This window comes from Podarcis pityusensis (assembly GCF_964106645.2).
Source record: "Podarcis pityusensis genome assembly, chromosome: 1".
Classification (NCBI taxonomy): domain Eukaryota; kingdom Metazoa; phylum Chordata; class Lepidosauria; order Squamata; family Lacertidae; genus Podarcis; species Podarcis pityusensis.
In genome coordinates, this window is record NC_138028.1 from 40,057,692 (window position 1) to 40,072,457 (window position 14,766).

Here is a 14,766-nt window from a genome sequence, read left to right on the forward strand (position 1 = left end):
GTTACGTATGTATGCCCTATTCAACCACATGTGTGTTTCCAATGGGAGACATATACATGGTGTGTAAGAAAGCTCAACCTTGCCTTTACATCAAAAATAGAGAGCAAAAACAAGGAGAACCTGCCACCCAATCATTGGCTGTAGGGGCCAAACTCTACTCAGCAGATGCTCAAGAACCACATTGCTAATGTGCACCAGTTTTGATGGGGGAAGAGGAGTTGTAATGGAATCCATGGTTAGCTTATGCATATACCCCTTGCTGTACAATCCTGAGATACCACAACCTTCTCTATCTTGTCTGCCAAAACTCCTTCACTAGCACTACCCACAATCACTAGCACCCAATCTTAAATCTGATAACCCATCTATAACTAATTCACAACTCTCCACCATCTAAACACCTTCCAACATGCCACACACACAAATAAAGCAAAGGCTTTGAAATTACATCTACTGATTATCTGAACATTTGTGCCAAATTATGCTTAAGTAGAGAATTCTTCCTACGTTTTATGCAAAAGCCCCCAAAACTCTACCATCATAATGGGATTGTATTATTACTTTTATAATTCATTGGCTTTCAATTCGTGGGTTGGAACCCACTACTGGGTTGGAACATGTCCTAAGGCAAACCACAGCTGCAGCATTACTACTGTCGAATGCCTATTTCAGCCAAAGTTGGGTCCCAGGACTTAAAAGGGTTAAAGACTACTGTACTAATTGACCTGGAGGATACTGATTGTCTCTATGCTCATTGTTGATACATTTGTGTAGCACATCTATGACTCAAGCAACAAACAACTCATACCCTAACCCTAAAGTAACCCTAAAGTTAACATTTGCACTGGGATAATATTTGACAGAAGTACTGTGTCGTGCTGCAAAACCAATGTGGGACAAAAAAATATTCCCTAACATGTGCAGAGCTCACAGTTTTCTGCGCACCGGAAAGCATTTGTCTAGTACACAATGGAACCCTTTTATCAGGCATAGGCAAACTCGGCCATCCAGATGTTTTGGGACTACAACTTCCATCATCCCTGACCACTGGTCCTGTTAGCTAGGGATCATGTGAGTTGTAGGCCAAAAACATCTGGAGGGCCAAGTTTGCCTATGCCTGCCTTTTATCCTCCCTCTTTGGTCCTCACATAGCTGTGAGTAGAGTCATGTGCAGTGCAATGTGTCCAGTCTTTACTTCCAAGCGGAAGCATAGATGGTCCTCCCATTGAAAGTAATGTACAGCTGTAGTTCAGCTGGCACTACTTTCATTCAGTGGAAGGTTGGCAGTGGGGATGTCCCAAGACTCTGATGCATCCACTTCCATGCATGCAAACATGTGCACATGTGAAACAGCAAACAGAGCTGATAATTTATGGGTTTGCAGTGGTATGCCTACAAATCTACCTGGTGGCTTAATAAGTTTTAGAAATGGCACATAAAACTGTAACATTAACAGCTGGATTTTATTTATTACTTAGCTATTAAATAAACATCTCCTTACTCCTTAGATTCTAGTCAAATAAAAATACATCAAATCACAAAATACAAATTCATTCAAATAAAACACAATATAAAAAGCCCTAAGCAGAAATAAGCAGAAAGCCCCATTGAAATTCAGCTTCTTAAACTGTTGCCTCTGATCCCTGAAATTTCTCTGAAATTTTTGCACCAGTAGGTTTCCATGGGCAGCTGATTCTGAAGGGGGTTTGATCTGGGAGGTAAAAGTTTGAAAATTGTAGTTTCTGCTTTATGTGATTCAGATAGCTATCTATTGTATGTTTTTGGAGTTTCATTAGGTAAACTGTCCTGGAATGCTGTGCAATCAAGGGCAGGATATAAATTGAACAAATAAAATAACATAAAGGGGACCACCATAAAGAAATCCCTGTTCCACATCTCAATTGATTTTAATGACTGACTTGCTCATAAATGGAGCACAGAATTAACACAAAATTTACATGTGGGTAAGTGTATTTGAAGTTGGGATATTAGTATTTTCTTATTAAATTACATGGGGAAAGGGATATATGATTTGTCTGAAGTATTTGGCTACATTAATCTAGCAATTTACTTTCCTTTTACTGTAGTTTCTTCTTTTGCCTCATTTATAGTTTTGCACTTGCTCTGTATCTTTTTAGAATAGTTTCCAGAAGTGTTATTGGAAACTGACATTACATTAAACACACATTTAATACATTTAAAGTATACTTTACCCAAAATATAACCAACCTAACTTCAACATTCTGTTTTTAATTATTAGTATAATTTCCTAGATTACAACCAGAAGAAAAAGGAGAGTTGTTTTCTCTCAATTGTACTGAGATTATTTTTTTTTATCATGTAAATATAGCCCAGTACCTATGTAAACCACTGTTGGGTGCCAATTGTCTCATTATTAAAAACAACAGCCTAGAATTGCTTTTTAAAAACCTATTTTGTAAGCACATTTTAAAATGCTTGCACTGTTTGACGGCAAGCTAGGCAACATTGCTTTTCTGCAAAAAGGGTTAAATAGATGTGAATGAATACAGAAATAAGGCTTTTAATATTCTGCAAATATTAACAAAGAAAAATGATAATGTTGAGTTAATGTGGGTTAAGGATGAAATGAAAATAAATTTTTCTGATTGCTAAGTGTTGACACTTTTTTGGCTATTCCCTCAAATCTTTTTCTTTTTCTTTTTTGAAGGCTGTGTAATTACAGAAGGCTTTTCCCCTCCTTCCCCCTCCTGCTTTGAGCCCACATTAGTAATGACCCTTTCACTGCTTCAAAAACCACTAATAGTCTTCAGCAAAGGCAAGAAAAATGAACAGGATAAATTGGAATCCACAGTCAGTAATTTGCATCATATGAGGCTGCTTTGGCCACTCACACTCATTCCTGGCCATCAATCCTTTGCTGTCAGGTGCTGCACTCTGCCACCATGATAAATACTCCTCCTAACACTCTGATTCGTCCAAACAATGTAATTGTCCTCTATTCTCCTCTTGGTAATGGAGATAATGAATGACTGCACAAACAAGAAGGATTGCTCATCACAGACACAGGGGTGGTTTCAAGCTGAAAAGCCTTGAGTACAAATTTTAATTGACTGAAAATCAGGGCTGGACAAAAAGATGGAAAGAACAGTCTATATTTTCTTACAAGCTTATTTCTTTTTCCGTTATAAAGAGACTGCTTTCTCCTAAGGAAGCATCTTCAGGAATATTCAATACAAGGAGCACCTATACATGATATGGCTTAAGAAATAAGGTATAAAAATGGTTCTTTGTAAAATGGCTTATTGTCTTGGTGATGTTATTAAAATGTGATATCCTTCTTTTACTAGGCAACTATTAAAATTGAACCAGTTGCCTTCTGTGCAGAATAGTAGCAGGGCCAATACTTTTTCATTAAAATGGAAAGATGGTATGTGGAGTCTCTGTCCTAAATGTACAAGGACGGCTAAGTATTTTCCATGGCACTTCCTATAAGTAGATCTATTCAGAATCACAGACATAGCATCACAAACAAATATTGAACTAAACATATCAAGAATGATGGCAGGAAGGTTGCAGTCAACAAATAGTATGCTACGTTGGTGCAGTATATCTATTTGAAACTAGGTACACACTTGGGGTAGAATTCTAAAACTAGCAAATCATCGAGGAAACAGCTAAACCCATATTGGGTCGAGTGACACTCTCTGCTTTCAGTAGGGTAACTACTGTGCTTCAGATCGACATACAGTACAATGAAATTATAGAAATTCAGCCCTCTCAAATGGACCTTATTATTCTCAATTAAGAGTGAAGAAAAATATAGCAACAACCTCAACTTACATGGCATTATATATTTGCAAGTTTCCCCTTTTTTAAATCAGTGATGTTATGGCTTTTTAAACATGAAGTGGACTGTTTATCTGAAAGCGTTCTGGCAGGCCACCACCACATTTCTAAAATTAAATAAAGGATTTGAAAACAATCAGCATTTCGAGCAGTTCAGACCACAGCAATATGTTTCAGATTAATTTACAAATATATGTATATATTTAAGACTAAACTACAGAACTAGAAAATTCCTACTAGTTAGTCTATAACATGCCTTCTTACACTTTATTAGAACAGACATCATATTGAAATAATAAACATGGGAGGCTTTCATTTCTTCTTTGATCTATATTACTAAATGTCTAACTGGCTCAAATTTAAAATAAACTCTGGGATGTTTGCACTTAGAAACTGGAAGGAGACCACAAGGCATAATTTGTTGTCACTTTTCATATTGTCTGACTAAAACTGTAGTTTAGTCTGTGCATTACTGGGTACCATGCAATGCTCATCCAGTCAATCACACGGTGGCTAAATACTCTTGTACTAATACAAGAGTAAAGTAGTGGAAAGAGTAAAGTAGTGGAAAGCAACAGTGACAGATTTCTTTCTCAGTATGGAATGATACAGAAGTGAAGGCATGGATCGCAGTTCTATATGTTCCCCAAATCACACTAAATACATAGCAGGCAAGAAGCACCACACTATGTAGATATGGTGCAGGGCAAGCTATACTCCATATAGACCAAGTGACCCACTATCAGCTAAGGTTAATTATTTAATTGGATTGAATCATTCTTCTATTTCTTTTATTATTGGACAAAGATATTTTCAGAGGCATATGCACACAGACACAAAGAAGTAAGCCGCCCAGAGCGGCTGGGGAAACCCAGCCAGATGGGCAGGGTAGAAATTAATAACAACAACAACAACAACAATACAGTGGTACCTCGGGTTACAGACGCTTCAGGTTACATACGCTTCAGGTTACAGACTCTGCTAACCCAGAAATAGTACCTCGGGTTAAGAACTTTGTTTCAGGATGAGAACAGAAATCGTGCTCCGGCAGCGCAGCGGGCCCCATTAGCTAAAGTGGTGCTTCAGGTTAAGAACAGGTTCAGATTAAGAACAGACCTCCAGAACGAATTAAGTACTTAACCCGAGGTACCACTGTAATAATAATAATAATAATAATAATAATAATAATAATACCCAAATATTCCAATTGGCAGGCACCTCATGTTCTCCAGGCCTACTGGTGTATCTCTAAAGCCATTATTAATTCCAGTAGCAACGAGTCCTTCTAAAGGCTGCTGTTACGACTAAATTTGGAAAGCACAAAGTTTGGCCTAAGTTTCTGATGTAACCTTACCATGATCCCCTCCCACTCTCAACAGCAGCAACATGTCCTGGAACATGCCAGTGAGGCAGAAACACTGCAGATGTTACCATGAAGAATAACAAAAGCAAGGAGGGAGGAGCGTCATATTCTCACAGTATTGGCAAAGAAGGAAGAGGAGCCATCGAGATGTAAGCTCCTTGCACAGCACAGCCTGGCATCCCCAATCCACTCTGCAACTTTCAGCCATAGAGATGAATAGAACCAATTCACTTTTACGGCAGAACATAAACCAGGGGAGCAGGGAACCTCTGCAGCAGTCAGCAGCAGCCTAAAGGGCCAGTAAGCTGCATGTAGCCACCTTTCTATTTTCTCACAGCACCCTAGAATGATACACTGTCAGAGATGTTGTGAGAAATTTAAGCTGCTTGAGATGCTTGGAGCACTGGGGATGGGTTGTTGCTTTTTAAAAAAATGGTGGGCGTAGGGCAGACATCAGCGGTGGGCTCTGATGAGGTACTGAGACCCCAGCACCTACCCAAAGAGGCCGATTTGCTTTTGGTTTTGCTACCTTTCTGTTTAAAAACTATTAAGCTGGCATGGAACAAGACAAATAAAATAATATAAAAACACAGAGATTTCAATAGAGAAGGGTATAAAGAAATCAACAACTTAACAGGCCGAGCACCTGTTAAAATAAAATGGCCACAAAATAATGGAAAACCATCAGGTAGGCCTCCTTAAACACAGATTTCCACAGCCTACGTGGAGCTACAAGTCCCTCTATAGTAATAGGTAATTATACAGTTAAATATTTTCTCCAATTATTATGGGTTGGAGTTAAGACTCTTCCCCGTAGCTTTAGCTTGTTCTTGTGGTTACCTAGCTGTGCTTTAGCCTGTGAATCCATAAACAGACGCTTGTCCTGGGCCTGGGAAGTAACCCAGTCTTATATTAAATAAATAAGAACTTAACACTTTCTCCAGTTCAGGCATTGGTAGAACACATAGGACAGTCTCTCCAGTATATCTTAATGAATGAGCAGGCTCATACAGGAGGTGACAGTCCTTTAGATATCCCAGTATTAAGCTGCTGAGGGCATCAGAACACCTGATCACCAGCACCTTGAATTGGACATGGTAATGAACGAAGCCAGCAAAGCCCTTTTAAATGAGTAACTACATGTGCCAAATACAGTGGTACCTCGTGTTACGAACTTAATTCGTTCCGGAGGCCCATTCTTTACTCGAAACCATTCTTAACCTGAGGTACCACTTTAGCTATTGGGGCCTCCCGCTGCCACTGCGCAGCCGCTGCACAATTTCCATTCTCATCCTTGGGGCAAAGTTCGCAACCTGGAGCAACTACTTCTGGGTTAGTGGAGATTGTAACCCGAAGCGTTTGTAACCCGAGGTACCACTGTAAATGGCTCTTGTCAAAACTCTAGCTGCTGCAAAATGAACGACTTGAAGTTTCCAGAGATTTTTCTAAGGCAGCCAAACATACAGCACATTGTAGCTATCCCAATGCTCATTTAGTTCTTCATTTTCCCTGCTGTGTTTTAGAATCTGAAGAGGGGAGGAAATGATGAGCACAGTAAACAAGGACTGGGCATGGGGGGGGGGACAGAAAAGTCTTGCCACTTCTGGGCTGTTACCATGGCTTTCGGGGGTGAGGGCCTCTCCCTGCTTAGTCTGTTCACAATTCACAGGCTTTGCTGTCAGTCCCAGACACTTGGATAGTGTGCAAGGAATCTAGCTTAGCTTTGAAAATATAAAGGAAGGTTCCCCCCTCCCTATTCTATAGTATACACCATGTAATCACCACAGTATGTTTTTACATGCCTAAAAAATTAAATGTTTGCATTTAGACTGAATATTTCAGGTAAACGAGACTACTAATAATTCCAAATCACATGCATGGTTGCCCTATTTAAGTTTGTTTTAAGGTGTGTGTTAACTGTGTGTGTGTTTGTGTATGTGTGTGTATATTTTTCTAATATTTTCCTGAAAGTGTGTGTATACGAAATTCCAGATGGGATTGGTTTATTCGGTTATAGAAAGCTCAACATTCAGTGGGAAGCACAGAAAAAAAAGAGTTTATGATCAAAGCAAAAGGATCTAAGTGTTCGTTTTTAGGAAGGTTTTGAATTCAAAATATTTTGGATTTCTATTTCCAAAACTAGTTCCACTGAAAAACATTGGTGCCATTCTTTACAGAGCAAGTGAAACACAGACAGCAGTAGGGAAAAAGTTAATTGTAGCATAAATATATGACTTCTAGTTTTAAATATTTAGCTTAACTAGTACTTTGTGCGAGAGTGCTAAAAGGTATAAAACAGTTGCATCTCTTGTAGGAAAAACAGGTTGCCACAACTGCCTCTATAAAATACTTTTCTGCTTTTGTTGGGCAAGCTAAATGACTGATGTCTTTCCATGTCTTCAACTTTCTCTCACTACAGTCCCTATTGTTGTACACTCATGTGCTCATGCATCAACTAATTCATTCAAACAATATAACAGGACAGGGACTATCTCCAAAAGAGTTTCCAGATGGGAAAAGAATGATAATTTAGTTCACAGTATTTGCAAATAAAAACAAATCTAAGATGTTTTATGTCTTTCCCTCTTCTGCTTTCTTTTATGCACAGACAGGAACACAGACAAATCTTAACTCTAATCAAGCAGTTGCTCCTACCTGCTGGGAAGATAGAGAGATGTTATTGTTATGACTTTGTTAATTACTTGGGAGGTGTCAGACACTGTGGTGAGGAGCAGCAGTATAATCAGAACTTGGATAGACATCCAGGAATAGATAGCCAGAGGGAGCACTGGATCACTGCTGATTCAACAGAAACACTCAATCTTCATTTATATTGTTTTGGATTGGATTTACCACTGATGCAGCTACAATGGAGATACAGCACAGACACTTTTTCTCAGTAGATCTCCTTAGAACTCTAGAGAGATGTTCCCAGAGTCTTTGGAGCCAAGTACCCAATCTACAACAAGGGCAGGGATGTAGCTAGTAACTTTGATGTGTGTCTTGGTAACTTCCAGCTTTTAGCCTTTAAAGAGGGTTAGGAACCAGACATCCATGTTTCCTGGGGACAGTCACCGGATTTACAAATCTGTCCCCGGACAAAATCCATCCCCAGAATGTCCCCGGATTTCAATTAATGTCCCTGGATTTATATTTTAAGTGTTGTAGATTTATTATTAGGGAATGAATGTTGCGTGATTGGTTCAATGGCACAAGACACATCATATGGGGACTTCCAGCGAGGCAAAATGGCAGGTGCCATGGCAGTGAGCAGCTCCTGAAGCTAGCCAGAGCCAACTGCACTACTAGGCTGGCTCCGGGCTGCTGAGACTGCAGCCACCGCCACTGCTGAGAGGGAACTGGGGGCATCCGGCGCGTCAACTGGGGGAACTGCTGACCCCCCCACAACCCAAATCGAGCCGGGAGCGAGAGCACCTGGCCACCTGGCCGACTGCCCAGCAGCGCTCCGAGGCCAGGAAACACTGGAGCTGACACAGGGAGGAGGAGGAGGAGAGGAGGAGGAGAAGGAAGAGAGAGAAAGAGGAAGGAGAAAAAAGAGGGGAGCCCCAACCTTGCCGTTACTTCACATGGCACATAGTTACACTATGGAATTTAGTCCCAGTAAGATGTAGTAATGGCCATCAACTTAGGATGGCTTTAAAAGAGGATTAGACAAATTCATGAATTACTAGCCATGATGACCATGTACTGCCTTCACTGTCAGAGGCGGTATGTGCCTGAATACCTGCTGGGAATCACAAGTGAGGAGAGTGCTGTTATACTCAGGATGTTGAACTAGATTGGCCTTTCCCTTGATTCAGTATGGTTCAGAACCACTGGTGCTTCATATATTCTTATGATGTTGATTTTAGTGTAAGATTTCACTAAAATGCATTATTTTCCTTCCACTTTCAGTTAAATCTTACATATTGCTTACTGGAATATTTTAATTTTGTGATCTTCCTGTTTCTCATTTTAAGGCTATAAACTCTTCTCACATTATTTAACTTTTACTTGTCTGACCACATTTCTATTTAATTTGCTCTTTATTGGCTTGCTTTCCATTTTGCATTAAACATGAATAATGCTTCATGAAATGTTGACTGAATTTGATAAAAAACATTCATATTAATGTTATATTCTGTAAGAGGCCTCTCTGATTTCTGAGAAGCAACCATAGGTTACTTACAGACTAAAAAAGAGCAACTATATCAGGATCTAGGATTAACATACAAGTATGAAGGTAAGATTTGGAATTGTCATTTTAGATTTATGTCAAAAATTGTGTTTGCATGATCCATCTATCCAAAGTTACACTTACAAGAGTAATGTATACTTAAATCAGTATCAGTATTATTTACCTTTGTTCACTAAATCTAAACATCATACATTATTGCACATTATGTTGTAATGGTAATTACTCTGGTGTTCATGCTTACCTATAACTCTATAACCTATTTTTTAAAATTCTTTTATTTAACTGTTATATTAACACGCAACCAAACTTGTCTGTGCAACTATGCTTGTAATATTTTTTTTTAAATGTAAAAAATCAATAAAAATAATTTCAAACGAAACACAAAAGCAAGATAAATATGTAACTGGGTGAAAGAAATGGAAGCTAAGGCTTTTAAATGGCTACAAGAGCCCCATGATATTTGAAGCCACAGATTTCTGAACACTTTTCAACACATTCAGTCATGGTTTGGGATCAAATGTAACAGCTAGTTCTCATTAGATGTCTTAATTTGTTTGCTGAAACTGCAATTTATCATTTGGTAACCACAAGTAAGTACATGTTTCATTTGCACATTAGATCTGGTGCAAAAGAAATGTGAGTAATGCAGTTTAATAGACCAATTCAGACTTATGATTCCAAACTGCTACATCAAGAAACTAAATTTGTCACAAAATCTGATAACCACTAAACAGAGATAGTAAACCAAAATAAATTATTTGCCTCTAAACAACCATTGAAAGCTGCCTACAACTCTCGGTTAGACCCTACCAGGGCGGCAGAGCTTTTCAACCTATAGGCCTGTCAAAGGTTAGCATATATAGAACTGCTGTTTATTGTAATTGGAGGCAGCCGTTCATTTATCTTAAGGAAGGTTCTTTCCAATCGTATGATCAGAGATTTTTTAACTGCAGATGCCAGCAACTGAGCCAAGATCTGACACATGCAAAATAAGTGCTCCACCAATGAGCTATGGTCTCACTTCACAAGCCCTCACAGACAGGTTACATGAATAAAAACTGTCTTATGATGAGTCAGACCACAGGTCCTTCAAATCCACTCTTGCTTACCCTGACTGGCAACAATTCCCTAAGCCTCAATTGCGGTCTGAAATCCTTTAACGGCCAGGTATTGAACATGGAGTCTTTTGCATGCCAGTCATGTACTTCAACATTCAGCTGTGGGTTGTCCCTACTGTACAAGGAAAGTTGTAGAAATATCAATGATCGTGATGCACAGTAGCAGTTGGAGAGTTAGTGTCACTTTTGACAACAAATATTCTCGCCCCCCCTTTTTTTTAGCTGATGGGGCAAGAATTTGATTTGCAGGGGGCCACCAGGGGGCGCATTGGAAGATGGCCGACAATAACATCTCTCCGACCCACACGAGGTAATTAAGAGGCTGCTATGGGAAGTATGCAGCCTTCCCGCCCCCCCAAGGGGATGGGGGGGGACTGCCTTGCCAGCGGTGTCCATAATTCACCCCCGGATTCGAAAGAAGGGGGTGTGGACACTTGGCACAAGCCCTTGTGTGAAGTCGGCTCTTCCTGACGCTGTCTCCAATTAGCACACTGGTTGCTTTGGCTCGAAATATATAATTGGAAATACATAATTGGAAAGAAGCTAAAGCACATACATCAAGCGAGGATTGGGAGTTAAGACTGCTGATTAATGGATCTCTGTGGGCGGAGCGAAGGGCGGGACAAATAAATCAAGTGATGAATCACCATTAAAAGACTGGTACGTTTGGAGTGAAACGGAAAGGGGGTGGAGGAAAAAACTTTTCTTTCTTTTTGCCCTATGTGATATTAATAACCCTCCACCCCAGAAAGAAGAATCGTTGCAACTTATTAATCACAAGCAGGAATTTAAGAACTGTGTGGAGTGAATTATTGATCAAGGAGAGGATTGGTAAACATCGGAGAACGGAGGAAAGTTTTATGACGCAGTTTCAAATGGAGTCTCGCCAAGACAGGCTTGCCTAAGAAGGACGGGGGGAGGAGGACCAGGGTCATCAGAATGCGAATGATTTTCGGAATGTGATCTAGACCTGGCAGAGCCCTCTGAGATATGTTTGGCAAGCCTGGGGAAATCAACGGACAGACTGAGGGAAAGTTTTTTACGGAGGTCTGGAAATGGCGTCTGTCCTTATGTGATATAATTTTTGGAGAGTGTAAAACCCACACAGAGGATGTTTGTTTTTAAACCGCTTGTGAAGATTATCAGAGATCGCAAAGAAAGGAATATATGATAACAACAAGAAGATGAGAAAAGTAACAAAGAGACTATCTGGACAGAACTAGATAGAACTGTCTAATTAAATCAGTAATATAAGTGATGTTTGGACCCCTTTTCGGAGCTTGAAGTATGGGTACCCCCAACAAAAATTTAAAAATCTGGCTGTATAATTTGGAACTAATGTGATTTGGAAATAATGTGATTTGATTGGCCTGTTAATAAAAATTATATTTAAAAAAAAAGAATTTGATTTGCAAGTTGAAGATGATTTTGGATCACCAACTGCAGTTGAATCAGCTCACATCTTGACTAAAATTGCAAGCAATGTTACGTGAGTCTTCTAACACAAACACATACCCATTCACTTATTATAAGTGAAGTACAAACATCTGCAAAATGTTAAAAAAAACTTTTAAAAAGGAGAGGGAAAGCTCTTTTCAGAGATTCATCTGGCAGCTGGCCCACACAAAATACCACTGCTAGTAACAGAGCTGCCTATTCTCCTTGTAAAGACTTCTAATTTGCATATTTAAATAAGTGCATGATTGCAATTGTCCATTGCCTATCACTGAGGTTACCTAGCCAATGCTAAAACAAGGCTCATATTATCCTCCTCATTCTGAGCATACATATTGCAACCCTGTTGTTACATTCCATTTGTATCCAACTCTTTCTTCTTTGAATCTTAGTTATCACCACCTCATCGAATAGATTAAGAGGTAGCAATTGAGGGAGGGCTAGTGATTACTCACATCATTATGTATTTCAAAGTGTGCAAAATCTGGATCAGCAATATTATTTGGAAGTATCCTTTGGCATTTGTAGAAAAAGGGCCACGTTATAAGGTTCTTGACATTTGTCTCTTCCTTGTAACTGCTGTTTTATTATTATACAGCACTAGTCTGGTTATAAACATCAGAGTATTAATAAAGGAAAATAACACATGCAAGGTTTACAAACATTATATCTATGTTATACACTTCCTAGCAGTCCTTATTTGAGTTGCCTATTACAGTGAAAGTTTGGGGAACAAAGATCAGCCATTATAAATTTGTGCCTAAATGCACTAAGTAAGACGGCTCGTTCCTGCAACATATTGAATACTAGAGCTCAGTTCTAGATGAAGTAGTATTATTATTATTATTATTATTATTATTAAAATTTGCATACCACCCTTCACTCAAAGATCACAGGCCAATTCATCACATAAAAATTAAAAATGAGAACACAAAATATATAATAAAAATAGAAACAAACCAATGGATCCCCCTTTTTTTAAGATCTGGGGAATGTTTTTGCGACAAGCAAGGGCAAACTTTACTTTTATTTTTAATACAGCTGTTTTGTGCAAGAGAGGTTCTGTGCAAATGAGCTGTTTTAAAAATAAAAATACAAAAGCATGCCTTCAGCAACAACCAATGGGAAAAGGCAGGGTACATCCTTTCCTTGCAGCTGATGGAAACAAAACAGAAGCAGGGTGTGTGGTGAAAACAGCAGCTAGTGAAATGTCACCACAGATGTAAAAAAAGCTCACCCACACAATGTGCTTCAGTGTGTCCACAGTTGGGTAACATGCAATTTTATATTGGATTTTCTTCCCTTATCCAATTATCCCTGGATTGGGGGAATCCACAGTTGGCAGGGCTGGTGGTAAAGTGCTGGCTGCCACTTGAACGAAGACATTGTGTGGACACCACAAAAAGCAACAACAGACACACAAGCAGCTTTAAGTCCATATTAAACTCCAGTGTGGATGAGCCCTGACATAAGTATAGTTTTTACAATAAAACATAATAATCCTATTTCCCATCCAACCTCTATAAATGCATGACTTTAAAAGAAAGTTAATACTTCCTATAAATAATATCAACAAAATTCATTTAATGTGAATCAACAGAACTTTGTTCAGAGGAAGTATGTTTAAGGTGGAAAATGGGAGCATTAAAACAAGTAAATTCAATTTTGTGTGTGTGTTTGAATTTTAGAGACATAAAATATTTTACCTTTTGTTTTTTTGCAGCTGAGCATTGGGGGAAATGACATAAACATATTGTACAGTGAGGAGCAGGGGTGCTCAAATGAACATTCTGCCTACAGGCCTCTCAGTCTTAAAAAGACCCTTAGCCCTTACATCATCCACCTGTTTTGTCCTCAGATTTCCCTCAGCACATGTGTGGGTGTGTGTGCGTGCATCCTCAACAGCTACTATTGAGAACAATAGATCTTTATTTGCTATATACAGTTTTCAAAATTAGACACTGTTAAACTTTTAAATATATTCTTAAAGTTTTAAAATATGCTTTATTTTATTTTTAAATGTATTGTTTTTGCTACTTTGTTGTGTGCTGCTCTAGGCTCAATTGGCAGGAAGGGTGCAATAGAAATTTAACAAATAATAATGCTGAAATAATACATGCAAACTACATCAAAATGCAGTTTATAGAAGACTGGTTTCATACATCAGTGAGGGTTTTGTGTGTGCTAACTTTCCCCCCACCATCACAAAAGTGAAACAGCTTTCATGCAAATGACACTTGGGAAGTCATTAGTATAACGGAAATCATCTAATTTTGCAAACAGAAAATCAAAGCATGTGATAATATTCTGTCTGTAACTGCCACAGAACAGGGGCAGTCCAGGAACTACTTGCTGTAAGCAGACAGTATCATTAAGCTGATCAGAGGTGCCATTCCTTGGCACACAAGTGTATAACAGATTCATAGAATCATAGAATTGTAGAGTTGGAAGGGACCATGAGGGCCATCTAGTCCAACCTCCTGCAATGCAAGGTTTTTTTGCCCAACGTGGGGCTAAAACCCACGATCTGGAGGATAAGAATCTCATGCTCTTCTGTCTCAAAATGCTCCATAAATCAAGTATGATACCACAGCTGCAAGAGCTGTTTGTTGCAAAAAAGGGAAGCATTAGTCCTCTCTGCATTCTAAGAAGGCCAAGTGACAATACCAGAGCTGTACTCTAGGTTCAAAACAAACCAAAAACCAGAATACATTTCAGGGGCAAATGGAATAATCTATCTCTGAAGCGAAACTACGGAGTTCATGAAAGGCGGGAAAGCTCTGGATAATAGCAGAGAGGAGAAT

At 39.0% G+C, this 14,766-nt stretch overlaps 1 protein-coding gene across 12 annotated transcripts in view; it reads right to left on the bottom strand.

Moving 5' to 3' along the window:
- The window catches only part of MEIS2 (Meis homeobox 2), a 238,525-nt gene that overhangs the window by 92,057 nt on the left and 131,702 nt on the right, over positions 1–14,766 (bottom strand). The window lies entirely within an intron of this gene.